Below are 14514 nucleotides of genomic sequence, written 5' to 3'. Positions count from 1 at the left end.
ATGAAACAAGTCGCCAGTGAGGGAGGAGGGAGCTCAGGGGTGTCCAGAGCTCGGAAGAGCAGACACACATTCTCCCAGCCCACCTCTAACCCTGGAAGTGGCCGGGGTAAGCACACACACAGCCTCCCCGTGTGCCTAAATATTCGAAAGTTGTAAAGAAGTTCAAAGACGTAATTAAAGTATGCTCTATTTTCCTGCGTTGAGAACTATACCTTCGTAAGAGGCTAGAAGACCATGGTCCAATCACAAATTTTCAGACTCCCCAGGGCTCTACAGGGAGCTCAGCCCAGGGCTAGTGGGCCACCCCGTCTCCTCCCACACGTAGGGGTCTTGTGTGCACAACCGGGGACATCTCATCCCACCCTTACACTCAGGAAAGACCCAGGCCTCTTTTCGGTGCCCACCCTCTTGTCTGCTCCTCAGTGAGGGGTCTACGGGGCCAAAACGACCTTTCCACCTGGGAGCCCGTACCCTCCCCATTAGACCATGCTCTGAACTGGGCCCATGGAGCCCAGCTCATGGCAACAGAAAGAATCAACAAAACCAAAAACAGGTTCTTGGAAAAGACCAACAAAATTGGTAAATGTTTCGCTAGACAATGAAACAATGAGAAAAGACTTAAATTACTAAAATCACAAATAAAAGTGGGGCATTGCTACTCACTTTAGAGAAGTAAAAAGAATTATAAGGGAAAGTTTTGGATAACTGTATGAGATATCAACAAATGAGATAACTTTGATGAAATGGACAAATTCGCAGATACCCACAAACCACTAAAACTGACTCAATAGGAAACAAAATCTCAATAGATCTTTAACAGAGAGATTGAATCAGTGATCAAAACAGACCTCCCAACAAAGAAAAGTTCTGGACCAGATGACAATGAATTCCAGGTACATTTAAAGAATTAATACCAATCCTTCCCAAATTCTTTGCAAAAAGCATAAGAGGAGGGAACGCTTTCTAACTCATTCTTTGAGGCCAACATTGCCCTCATACCAAAGTCCCATAAAGACGTCACAGGAGGGCTTCCTGGGTGGTGCAGTGGTTAAGAATCTGCCTGCCAGTGCGGGGACACGGGTTCGAGCCCTGGTCCGGGAAGATCCCACATGCCGGGGAGCAACTAAGCCCATGTGCCACAACTGAGCCTATGCTCTAGAGCCCGAGAGCCACAATTACTAAAGCCCTCATGCCGAGAGCCCGTGCTCCGCAACAAGAGAAGCCACTGCAGTGAGAAGCCCGCGCAACCCAATGAAGACCCAATGCAGCCAAAAGTAAATTAAAAAAAAAGACATCACATGAAAACTCTTAATCAATATCTTTTACGAATATATATGCAAAATTCATCAACCAAATACTAGAAAACCAAATCTAGCAGCATTTTAAGAGGATTATGCCCCATGACCAAATGGGATTTATCCCAGGAATGCAGGAGTCAACATATGTAAACCAATCAATATAATACATCACATTAACAAATGAAAAACAAACCCATATGATCATCTCAATTTATGTACAAAAAACATATGATAAAAATCCAACGTGCTTTCATGACAAAAACACTCAACAAACTAGGAATAGAAGAAAACTTCCTCCACATGAGAAGGGACATTTAAGCAACTAGACGGAGGTGACGGTTGCACAACATTGTAAACGTACTAAATGTAACTGAACTGTACCCTTTCAAATGGAATTATACGTTCTGTGAAGTTTACTTCAACTTAAAGAGAGGAGGAGGTGGAGAAGCTGAAGCCGTCACGACTACGTCGGCTGCATTCACAGAGCCTCAATTCTAACACAGTGGACACGTAAGAAGCAAAGAAATAACTAACATTTGTGGAAACTTTGCTAGGCACCAGGCACTTTGAGTACAAATTCACGAAATCCTCACAACTATACAATGAAATAGGTTATCTTCTTTTGACAGTTAAAAAAAAAAAGAGGCACAGAGAGATAAAACAACTCACCCAGAGTCTAGCAGTTATGAAGTGGCAGAGCCAGGACTTTAAGCCAAAAAGTCTAACTTCAGAGTTTCTGTTCCTGACTGTTATACTATACAGTGCTGTCCACTGGGGGGTGTGAATAAAGGAGAGTATGGAGATGGCACTGCTGGAATTCCTAAGTATCCTACAGACATACATTTCGATTGCTATCATTAAATCTGACTGATACGCATTAAGACTGATAAAAGTACACAGCAAACAGTCTGAAGGGTTTTAAGAGGACATGAGATGTTCAGCTTGGCTTGTATCCACTTGAGATAAGCATGGATATAGCAACACACAGGTAACCAAATGCAGTTAAAGTTAGCATTGTTAACCAAGAAATCAAGTAATTTTCAAACATCTTGTTGGAATCACTGAGTCACATAAACTTAGTATAAGAAACAAATTTAAATATTATCAAGTCTAACTCCATCTTTCTTTACTTAATGAAAAGGGTTCAGAGAAGCTAAGTAGCTTGCTTATACCCCAATCCTCTTAGTCTTAAACTGTCGGTCTTTTCAGTATATTTTACCAGTAGCTACCCAGATTTACTTACCAGATTTCAAAGAGTTGGTGTGCAAAATAATTTAAAGTCAAAATTTATATAAATACTTAGGTGGAACTTTTTAATAAGCATATCTGTGTGTGTATATATATGTTTCAAGTATTTATGTGTATGTTTCATTCAGTCTACATAATTAAATATAAACAGATTATGGTACATCTTTCCACGTTTCAGCTTTTGCATCTTAACACAATATTGCAATATTTGGATTTCAAATGCTGCAAAAAAGATCACTATACCTAAACACACATTTCCTCAAAGTATAAAAGGAAATGGTGATGACAAAATAGAAATAAATAGAAATAAAAGCTTGGAAAAAGCAAGGGAACTTAGGCAAATTTTAGGCATTATTGAGTTTTTGCTAAAGCCCAAATACGTGTTGCTATATATTTTTCCATTTATCTTATGCCCACGGGTTACAAGGAAAATATCACCCACGTGTGTTTAATTCAATCTTCCTTAAGCTGAGAGTAATATAACGGTCGAGGAGTTCCTTCATGTCCAGCAAGTGTTCCCAGCTTTAAAAGCCTTCCTCCTCGCTCTGAACAAGCAAGTGGTGTTTTGCCAGCACAGAACAGAACTCGAACAGGGGGCAGATTGAGTTTGGTTCTACACTTGGAGCACACAAGTTTGAGTGACTGCCAAGCCTGCTGAAATGTGTGTTCTCCAATCTTCTTAAAGTGCATGAGGATTTCAAAAGAAAAATGGTAAAGCCTTCCGTTGTGAGTTTTCTTTTGCCACCGAATACTTCCTGAATCGAAAACCACATCCTGAATATAAGATACTCATGTGTTTTATCAAATCCTGGTCTCCATATACTTCAGTATATTTTCCCCAGAACGCTCCCTTGCAGTATTTTGAAGGCTACGCAGTTTCCTTTATTTAGCTATAGAATGAATTGTTCCCGGCCATGACGCTCTTGAAATTAATCTACCTTCAATCATCCAAGGAAAAGCGAGAAGTGGATCAGGGGAATATGTGTCAAAAAGACAATATACGATCAATAAGGTTCCTAGTTTCTGATCATACCAAGGAGTCTAAGATGATTCACTAGTCTTGAAGGGGGAGGGGAAAGTATTAGTGAAATCAACAGATTGATCCAGGCATATGGACGTCCTGGAAGGCGGCTGAGAGTGGGAGAAGAGAGAAGGGACATGCAAAACAGGGGGCCGTGTCGCCTGGTTCACCCACTGCCAATACACTGAAAAACACGGCCTGGAGAATTCACCATTTAAATGGGATGACATTTAAGTGATGCCTTTTGTTCATGTTTTTGAGACTTCTCTATAATTCACAGAGCAGTACGAATTCTTTCCACGTGTTTCTATTCCTTTTAAAAACTTTTTTCACCTAATTTCAAATCTTAATATTTTGCATAAGAAGTACGAAGGAGGATCGAAGAGGATGGAGGAGTTATCATCTTCAAGAACGAATTCTTTAATGATGCAAAAAAGCTGGTATTTGAGAGCATGCTGAGAGGTGGGATACTATTTCAAGATTTCACTTATTGGTGATCATTTTCACTGATTAAGGATCAGTTCTCGACTTTGATCCCTGCAATCCCAAGTATTTGCTGCTCTCTCACCTCCGTTTTTCTTCTTTCCTTTCAGGATGAAATCCAGTATGTCTGAAGATGATTTTTCTACAGGTTGTGCTTCAGTCTTAGGTTAATTATATTTCTATTCTTAGCCCTTTGAATCAATATTCTCGTTCAGAATTTTGAAAACATTACCTAGCTTTTAATTTATCAAAAGAGGAAGATTATAAAGTCAGACCTTATTTTATGCTTACTCGATTGTGTTGTATGAACTTGGAATGTCTTCCCAGTCAATTCAAGCCAGGACGGTCATCTTTCCAAATAATGTGATGCCATTTCTCAGACATCTGAGAATTAAATCTCCATATCGGTACGGATTGTATATCGCATAAATATAAACAACGCAAGCTACCATGTTTTTAAAGGTGGATAAAATAAAGGTCATTGAGCAAGTTTGCGCGAGATCAAGTGAAATCACGAAATACCTGTTTTTTAGCACAGCTAGGTGGGTACCCACTGCTGTCAGGATGCTTCAGTACAAATGCTGTTCCTCTCAGCTTGTCATCAGGCAACTTTATCTTCTGTTTGCCGAGGTTTCCTTATCTATAAAATTCCACAATTATAGTGAAATCTTGACCTATAAACATAGGATTGTTTTGTGAATTAAATTAGGGAATTCTTAGGACGATGCCTGCTAGACACAGTAGGAGTTCAATCCTTGTTAGATATTATTATGACAAATTTTCCCCAGGGAATTCTGCAAATCTAGTTTTTCAGTGCCCATCCTCGTGCTTTGCTGAGCACACAAGCAACCCTTGATGCGCGGCTATTTAAACTTTAGTTATTCCACCTTAAAGTATTTGGGAGATTTCAAGGGCTGTTCCTTCCAGGACTCGGAGCCAGCAGCACACAGACTATCTCGCAGACTTGTTCTTGCACTCGATGTCTTTGGTACCCGAGATCTGCATCCTCCACGTCAGCATCCGGCATCCTTCTCTTCCGAAGCCCGCCTCTGGGACCAACCCCGTCAGTTCCTAGAGACCCAGGTTCGGTCTCCCACAGTGACTACTGCATGTATGTTCTGCCATCTTTTGCTTCATATATTTTGAAGCTATGTTGTTCAGAGTTAGACAGCATCTTTCCATCTTTCTGGTGAATGAGCTCATCTTTGGGTCATTTAGGGCTTTCTTCCAAGCTGCTCCCCGTTAGTCTTTTATATATCTCTGTTTCATACTCAGCCCATTCGTTAATAATGAAACAACTGTATCAGGCTCATTACTATCTCTGGCTCTGTTTGAACTGCACACACCACAGAGGGCTCAACGCTGCATATTTTTAAATGTGCCGTTATATTCCTGGGTGGTTGGCAAAGCATCGTGGGTTTTTTTTTTCTTTTTTGCGGTACGCGGGCCTCTCACTGTTGTGGCCTCTCCCGTTGCGGAGCACAGGCTCCGGACGCGCAGGCTCAGCGGCCACGGCTCACGGGCCCAGCCGCTCCGCGGCATGTGGGATCCTCCCGGACCGGGGCACGAACCCGTGTCCCCTGCATCGGCAGGCGGACCCTCAACCACTGCGCCACCAGGGAAGCCCCAAGCATCGTGTTTTTTATGGTAATATCGGAATTGGTTTATAACATTTGGGCATTACCTTTTTATTCATGCATTCAACATTTATTAAACACATTCTAAGCCTCAGCTAGATGAGAAACACATACAAGGACCCTTCCTCGCCGTCAGCTTGCTTATAACCCAGTAAAGGAGAAGCATTCACAAGTTTTTTTCTAGGGTTACATCATTATACATCCTGAATATTATCGTGGGGGACATTACTCGTATGCGTGTAGTTTTTCTCTGATTTCAGAACTTTTATAGCAGCCATGATCCAGTTTAATAAAAGTAAAGCTGGTTCCAATTCTGGGCCTTAGGTACAACCCTGCAAAGGTTGCTCTATGAAGTGGGTTATATAGGAATCGCAGGCAAAATCACAGGACTCAGTCACAATGTGGGAGAGCCTGGCGTTTTCCTTCAAGATGTTCACAAGCTGAAGGTTAATGGACTCCAAGGCACATCCTTCTGTGGAGCCCTCACTTCTCATCACACGCTTACAGCTCTGTGGACGTGACAGATTATTCAGACCCGTGAAGCTGTCTTGAAGCTGCAGTTTCAGACAATTTACCCACTTCACCAAGCCGGTAAAACAAGGCCTGAAGCAAAGTTTCGCTGACGATTCGATTATAACCCTTGTCATGCATGGGTGTCTCCACACATCCATTCCTTATTTAATTTAATTGCTCACCCTCGCTTTTCTCTCTTCTCGTCCACTAGTAGACTTGCCGATGTTGAAAAAAGACTGTGAAATGAGGAAATAGTGAAAGGTTTCAGAGGACCAGCTCTGAAAGGAAAAGGACTCTGGCTCCTGGCTTAGCTGGAGCCTAGTCTGAGGATCGACATGCCTTTCTTTTTTTTTAATTTTTGTTTTACATTGGACTAGAGTTGATCTACAATGTGGTGTGAGTTTCAGGTGTACAGCAGAGTGATTCCGTGATACATATACACGTATCTCTTCTTTTTCAGATTCTTTTCCCGTTCAGGTTGTTACATAACATTGAGCAGAGTTCCCTGTGCTGCACAGAAGGTCCTTGTTGGTTGGCTGCTTTATACACAGTTGTGTTTACAGGCCTGCCTTCCTTACTGGGTCCCACGACCTCTGAACTCTCTCCTCCCCAGGACTGCTTGAGTTCAGATGGGTGTGCAGAGTCCGTACACACTTGCAGAAAGAAAACGTGGCAATGCTCATTTGTGCAGAAGCACTTCAGACACTGTTTTTAAGAAGTAACAGATGGACTCTGGCCGAGGAAACGAAGACGTTTCAAAACGTTCTGTTGTCATTCTGACCAAATCTATTGACACCGATATGCATTTTTCCACTCAGTTGAGAGGTATCACCAGACACGTTACGGCTGTTAAGTGAGTTGATGATCGTTTCTTGCTCAAGGATGTGGCAGCTATGGTGGTGGTGATGGTAACTGCCCCAAAGTGGTGTGAAGAACCGGTGTCACCCTCCACCCATAGGACCTGTGGTGTTACGTTTCTTCAAGTGTCGTTTGTTTCCATAGAAAATTCCTTCAGACATTTTTTTTCACATATGTGCACAAAAATATGATGATAGAAGAACGAACACAAACTAATAAAACCCAACATTTACAAAATGCTTCCTATGATGTGCACATGTATCAACTTCTGCCAGTGGAGCGTTGGAGTCTACCTTTTGCAGACGTAAAGTGTGAATCTCAACAAAGCTAAGTGACTTACTTGGGCTGGAGTAAGAACCAAGGTTCCACAGGCTCATTCTTCCTACCCAGTTACTACAAACCAGCCCCAAACTGGAGGGCATGATTTTATCACCTTAGAGTAAAAACCAGGAATCAAGAGCTGGGAAACTACTCTAAAGTTAAAAAAAAAAAAAAAAAAAGGAGGAATTCCTGGCAAAAATATTTCCCCCCCACCAAAATTATATGACTAAAAAGTGTTTTCTGTGTGTTTTTTTTGCGGTACGCGGGCCTCTCACTGCTGTGGCCTCTTCCGTTGCGGAGCACAGGCTCCGGACGCGCAGGCTCAGCGGCCACGGCTCACGGGCCCAGCCGCTCCGCGGCACGTGGGATCTTCCCGGACCGGGGCACGAACCCGCGTCCCCTGCATCGGCAGGCGGACTCTCAACCACTGCGCCACCAGGGAAGCCCTAAAAAGTGTTTTAAACATAGTACATAATAGTAAGTTTCCTTATAGCAAGTGATTCTTTTAGAGACAGAAACTGGTTTTAAAAATCCCTTGGATTATGTTCATGACTATATTGTAACAGATCAGTACAGATTGTAGTTTGCAAATACTTAATACTTACTAAGTGCCCAGCACAGTTTTAAGTGTGTTTCATGAATTGTCTCATTCGACATCATAATAGCCGTGAGGGGATTATCACTGTGTCCACTTTCCCGACAAGGTAAATGGGACTCAGAGGGGGTGTGTAATGTGTCCAGAATCATATTCTGTTTCTAGGAGGTCAAGGTGAGACTTGAACTCAGGGACTCTGCCTCAGGACCTCAGCCTCAGTGGGTTCTGCACTCAGGCTGGGAGCTCACCTTCTCCCACAGCCCCCCAGGTTCCTCTCCACCTCCACACTTGTCCCAGCTAGCCCTGGACTTCCTGCCACTCCTGAAATAAGCCTCATGCATGTTCTCTTAGGGCCTTTGCACGTGCTCTTCCCCTGCCTAGAATACCCGTCCAATGACACTCAGCAGGACTGTCCCTCACTTCATGTGGGTCACTGCTCATGTCACCTCCTCAAAAAGGCCTTTGTCTGGGCTTCCCTGGTGGCGCAGTGGTTGAGAGTCCGCCTGCCGATGCAGGGGACACGGGTTCGTGCCCCGGTCTGGGAAGATCCCACATGCTGCGGAGTGGCTGGGCCCGTGAGCCATGGCCGCTGAGCCTGCGCGTCCGGAGCCTGTGCTCCGCAACGGGAGAGGCCACAACAGTGAGAGGCCCGCGTACCGCAAAAAAAAAAAAGGCCTTTGTGACCCCTCAGGCAACCATGTGGCGTGTACGACACCCCTGCCATTACTGGCCGTTTCCTCACCCTGCTCTGCTTTTGTCACTGAGTTTAACGTCACCTGACGTTATCTTACTGTTTTTGTTTTTATTTCTTGATTTGTTTAACATTTTATTATTAGAAAGGAAGGTGCGTGAGGGCAGAAATTTTCTATCAGTCACTATACTCTATCCCCAAGCCCTAGAAAAGTACCTGGAGAATATGAGCCTCCACGGTGTGGATTAAAAGAACGGATTAATTACAGAGTTCAAATATCCTCAGGATAGATATTCAGAAACCGTAATCGCTACCAGATCGAAGGGCATAAGCATCTAAAGGTCACTGAAACTTTCCAAAAAATTGTGTGATGAGGATTATGTCACATTTTAATTGTCAAAAACATTATAGAATCCGACAAAGGAAAGAAAGGGGCAATGGCTTAAGACTATGCAGCCCATAGACCAATTAGTATTTGGCCATCTCTCCTGGGCTTTTTTCCAATGTGACTAGTAGTTGAAGTTAATTAGTAAGTTTAAAAAAACCTTACTAACTGGTAGCCTTTGGAGCAGGGGAATGACCATTAAAATATGGTGCTTGAGCCAGTGGCCACGGGTGCCTTCTGTTTTCCCAGCCTGTGATCCTAACCTGGACTGGAACTCAGGTCTGGAGGAGGAAAACAAAGGACTACAATGTTTTCTTGACTTTGGAAACACTTTGATTGACTTTGCATAAATTAGTAGCCTTGTGAAGCTTATTGAGAAGACATCTGAGCTGGTGTTTCTGCAGAATTATAGTATCGTTTCCACTTGGGAGTTTCATGCTAAGATAGGGTCTTGGCCGCTTCTCTACGTCAGAATGCCTCAGATCATATACTCCGCCCTGAAGTTAAATATGGCCTGGCTGCACGCGATTTGTTCTCTAAGAATGAGTTCCAATGCCAGTCTCTTGTAGGAAATACTGTGACAAGTGTTACATGGAATCCCTGCCCATCAGTGCACACTGATTTTTTCGTTAAGCGTCCTGACACGCAAAAATAGAAGGAAAAAAAACTATTTATCATCAGAAAAACCAGTGTCAGAAAAACTGCTGTTCAATTTCTAAAAGATGGAAAATAGTCTTAAATGTTTTGACAGAGAACAAAATTCACAAACAAATGGAGAATTCGTGAATAACAACAAAATTTGGAGAAATGTTACAACCCAGAAATGTTCACCAGCTGCTTAGAATTCAAAATTCTGGTGTTTCTTGTGGATCCTCTCGTTCCACAGCACAGTGACTACAATAGCAAACGGAGGCCTAAAGAGAGAGTGCATCAGGGAGGGTGGGCTAGAGCGACACTAATTAAAGGACCCCAAATACATCATGCTGAAGCCTAATGGACATTTACGTTTTCCTCATGAAACAGTCCTAGCAAGAGTTCTTGGTCAGCGGGCAGCTCACTTCCACGTGGTGACTCAAGGATCCAGGCTTCCTCCATGCATGGTCCCACCATCCCTTAGAGCCTGGAGCCTCGTTCCTGCGTTCAGACAACACAGAAGACCGAGAAGCAGGGGGCTGACACTCACTCAGCATCCTCAGCCTTGCTGGACCAATCCCCTTCCTCTCACACCTTGTTCCACCATCGAGAAGTGTTCACCCAACCAGACCTGGCAGCAAGAAGGATGAGTAACTGCAGTCCTTGGCTGGACAACCATGTATATCAGTGACCACTGATCACTAAGAAAGGGGAAAACAGAGTCTAGTGGCCAAAAGCCATCTCTGGCAAAGAAAGGAAAAGATATACGTGATTTAATACTAATATCCATCAGAATCTAAACGCAAGGAGTTCTAGTTCTATGATGTGGCTGAGATTGCTAACTGTCCCCCAAATCCGTCCTCCCGTACTGCTCTTATACTAGACCCCTGAATTTTAACCACTTCCATGGCCTCCCAAAGACACATGTTCTAGACTCCCTTCTGATTAGCTGTGATCCTGTCACTAAGTTCTGGCCAAAGGGAGGCGCAGGGAAGTGGGTTTACTCTTTCTGAGTCATGATCTTACAGAGTATAGGGTCACTCTCTCCCTCCTTCACACTTACATCCCTTCCTCTAACTGAAACGGCATACGCCAAGCACCCTGGTAAACCCTCTGGGATTATGCTGACGCAGGCGAACCCTGTTCCAGGGGAGCAGAAAGACCCCAGGGGCGCAGATCCGATGGCAGACCAGCCTACGTGTGCCGACAGTTAAGTGGGAGAGAAATCCACTTCTATCTTGTTTAAATCACTGTTTTTTGTAAATCTCCATTACAGATGCCAAACCTGTAATGAATACATATGGCAAACAATATGGACTTCTGTTCATCCCCAGTTCAACAGTTAAAACGCCGTAAAAAGGGGATGAAAGAAAGGAGTGTGGCCAAGGATGGGAATATAAATGCATTGACTCTAATCACACCATGTGATACTAACTCATCAGGCAAGGTTAAGGTGAGACAGTGAAAGGCATCAGCCCCTGCTCAGGGGCTCACTTCGTTCTCATGAAGTTCACGTAAGATGCCCCTTGGGTAATGTGGACAATTGCCGGGAAACGTCCTGGAGGGTTTCTCCGTGTCCCCCCGGGGTAGAAGGCCAAGGATGCCGACCTGGTCAGGCCGGCACAGACTTCCGGTCCCGCTCACTGCGTGGGATTCTCCTGTCTTCACGGACAGATGCACACGTGCACCCACCTCTAGGTCAGCCACTGGACTGATGCTCAGTCTGAACCACACCCGAAGCCGAACCCGCAGCCACGAGAGGTGCATGACTCTGCCTCTGACTTGGGGGCTGGGAGGGGCTGTGAGCACTGTCACCATCCAGGGTGGGGGTCCCAGCGCCACCCAAGGATGGTCGGATGAGAGGCCGGCGCAGACTGAGCTCAGAGACGCGGCAAGAGGGTGGGGAGCAAAGGCCTCTGGGGAGGGTGCTCATCAAGCGTGTGTGCGCGTGAGTGCGCGTGCGTGCGTGCACACGTGTGCTTTCTTACGTGAGCCCTCAGAGGGGAAACCACGGCACAGCCACATCCCGTGACTCAGCCGGTGGTCCGGCCTCTTGTGGTCTCGGGAGAGCCACAGCTCCGTGCACGTTTTGGCTTTGCTGGAACTTTCTTAGATAAAACATCACTCGAGGTCTGCAGATTATGAAGTTAAAGCTCGGTAGGACTGAACAATCGCGACCCTAGCAGTGAGCACGCGGGTCTCCAGTCTGAGTCTCCAGGTGGCTGGGTCCCCAGGAATGATGGTTTTTACCAGCATCCTCCTTACTCTCTGCCCTTTCCCCGGGGGACTGAGAGGCTGCCAGTGACCACACGGCCTACTTTCCTGCCCATATAAACCACCCACCAAAATCTTTTTCTTTGTGATAAACTAAGCGAACTGATGCAGTCACATCGAAAAACAGGAATCTGTTTCTATGTTTTAATTTACCAAATACAGTGTATTTTTATACTACAGTCATGCCTGCGGTCTGGAGTCACAAGTGGATTAAAACCCTAATTCAGCAGGAGCCAGTGCGTATGTGCCCCTTACTTTACACATGGATTAACTCACTGAGTTCTCAAAACAATCCCACGTGGTAGGTTCTACTGTCATTCTGCTGTTTAGATAGGACTCGAAGCCAGGCCGGGCACTCTCAGGGGCCATGCATCCCCCCACTGGCTACGTCACCTCCGACTCCGCCCATGAGCTGTCGGGCTCTGAACTCTCAGCTTCCTGGGCAAAAGAGGACGAAAACAGCACTGACCCCATAATATGAGTGAGAGCATTTAAAGAGCTAATCCTTACAAAAGTTCTGAGAATAACCCTTGGCACTTAGAAAGTGGCCAGGAAGTGTCAGCTAAAAATACACCCGTTTATTCAGAGCTAAGCCAGGTGATTACTACTGGACACCTGGTTACTGTCGAACATTCACTGGATCCAGCCACGTGTGACAAGGACGCCCTCAGAGCTGTGTCAGATTATGCGTGTGGAGCACGGCTGACGAGACAGCGGGGCAGCGCATGCCATCAAGGAATCACTCTGGATGTGAGGTGTGATAATGACACAGCAATTATGCAGGAAAACAGGCTTCTCTTCTGATGCACACTGAAGGGTGTGACACGATGTGCTTGAACGACCTCCAGCTGGGTGATGAGCACATGAATGTTTACGGTGTAGTGTTTACTTGAATTTTTTCAAAATAATCATTAAAAAATAAAAAGGAACCCCAGGGGAAGTGTGGTTCAGCTGGTTCCTCAAACTCCCTCCGGGAGAGCGCCCTGTTTGGGGTCATGGGTCCCTGCAGAGGAGCCTCAGGGATGCAAGCGGAGGGGCTAGAGTTCTCTGCCCACCTGCACCCAGTGTCACCCCGCCATGACCTCTTCTAAGGGAAGGGGTCGTTTACATGGGAAGGCGGGGAGGAACCGCATAACTGACCCGGCCCCCTTGCGCTTCCCTTCACCACTTCCCGATCACAAGCCCTCCCACCTGCCAGGAGCCCACACTTTCGAATCTCATGACATCAGATTGTATCGCCTTCAATTCTGCTGTTACCTACTGGCTCCAAATCATTTCCCTTCCTTTCCAGAAGGTTAGCTCCTGGCTCACGGTCCCTCTGCCCGTCACCACCTGCCTTTAATACAAGTGGGAACAATGCTTCCCACCCCTGCCCTGTCCCGAGTCCTCTCCTCCAGGGACCGTGTCACCCACCTGTCCCCAGCCGCCCCCTCCCGAGTCAAAGCCCACAGGCTCTCCACCGGCCGCTTTCAAAACTGACGCTCTCTCAGCTCTCCCTGCTGTCACCTCCTCCAGGGCGTCCGCCCACCTGCCTCCCCACGTCTGGCCATTTTCACGAAACCTCCATGATCCTGATGTCTTCATTCTCCTCCTTCCCTAATTTAAGTCCGCGGTCAGTTATGCTAAGAGAGCCTCAGGTGCACCCCCAAGCCCCTCGCCTTTCCCCTCGCATCTGGTGGGACCGGCTGGCCAAACCGCCCAGTCCCATCCCCCGTGGACCTCCCCGGCCCCCCAAACGTGCAGCCGAGCCGCGTCGGAGACACGCAGCCCCGCCCACTCAGCCCCCGCGGGCTCCGCCTCACGCCCAGCCTTCAAACACCTCCTCGCCCGCCTCGCTCTCAGCTGACGGCCTTGCTTTCTACTTCCCGAGAAGATGCAAGCGTCCGAGGAGACCCTCCAGAGGGCCTGGGCTGGAGAGCGTCTCCCCCGATCCACGTGTGCCCAGAACCTGTGAAGATGGCCTTATTTGGAAATGGGATCTTGGCAGACGTAATCAAGTTAAGGTGAGGTCAGGCTGCATTAAATCCAAGAGGACTAGTATCCTTATAAGAGGACGAGCAATACAGAGGAGACACACGAGAGAAGCCCTGTGACAGCGCAGGCGGGGAACGGAGGGATGCACCTATGAGCCAACGAACACGAAAATCACCACCAACCACCGGACGCTGCGGGGAGAGGCACGGACAGACCCTCCCTCAAGCCTCCAGAGGAACCAACCCTGTTGACACCTGCTTTCAGGTTTCTGGGCCCTGGAGCTATGAGAGAATAAAATTCCGTTACGTGAGCCCCACTTTGCGGTACTTTACGCAGTAGCCCCGGAATGCCCACTCACGCAGGCTGACACCACGTGTTCACAGCGCCTGTCCCCGGAGTCCTTCCTCCCCACTTGTCAGCACGAACGGACCCCCCACTCACGCAGGCTGACACCGCATGTCCACAGCGCCTGTCCCCGCAGTCCTTCCTCCCCACCTGTCAACACGAACAGACCCCCCCACTCACACAGGCTGACACCGCGTGTCCACAGCGCCTGTGCCCGCAGTCCTTCCTCCCCACTTGT

Source organism: Aethalodelphis obliquidens, unplaced genomic scaffold (assembly GCF_003676395.1).
Source record: "Aethalodelphis obliquidens isolate GAN/ISIS:26980383/991018 unplaced genomic scaffold, ASM367639v1 scaffold33, whole genome shotgun sequence".
NCBI lineage: Eukaryota > Metazoa > Chordata > Mammalia > Artiodactyla > Delphinidae > Aethalodelphis > Aethalodelphis obliquidens.
This window is presented reverse-complemented; position numbering follows the sequence as displayed.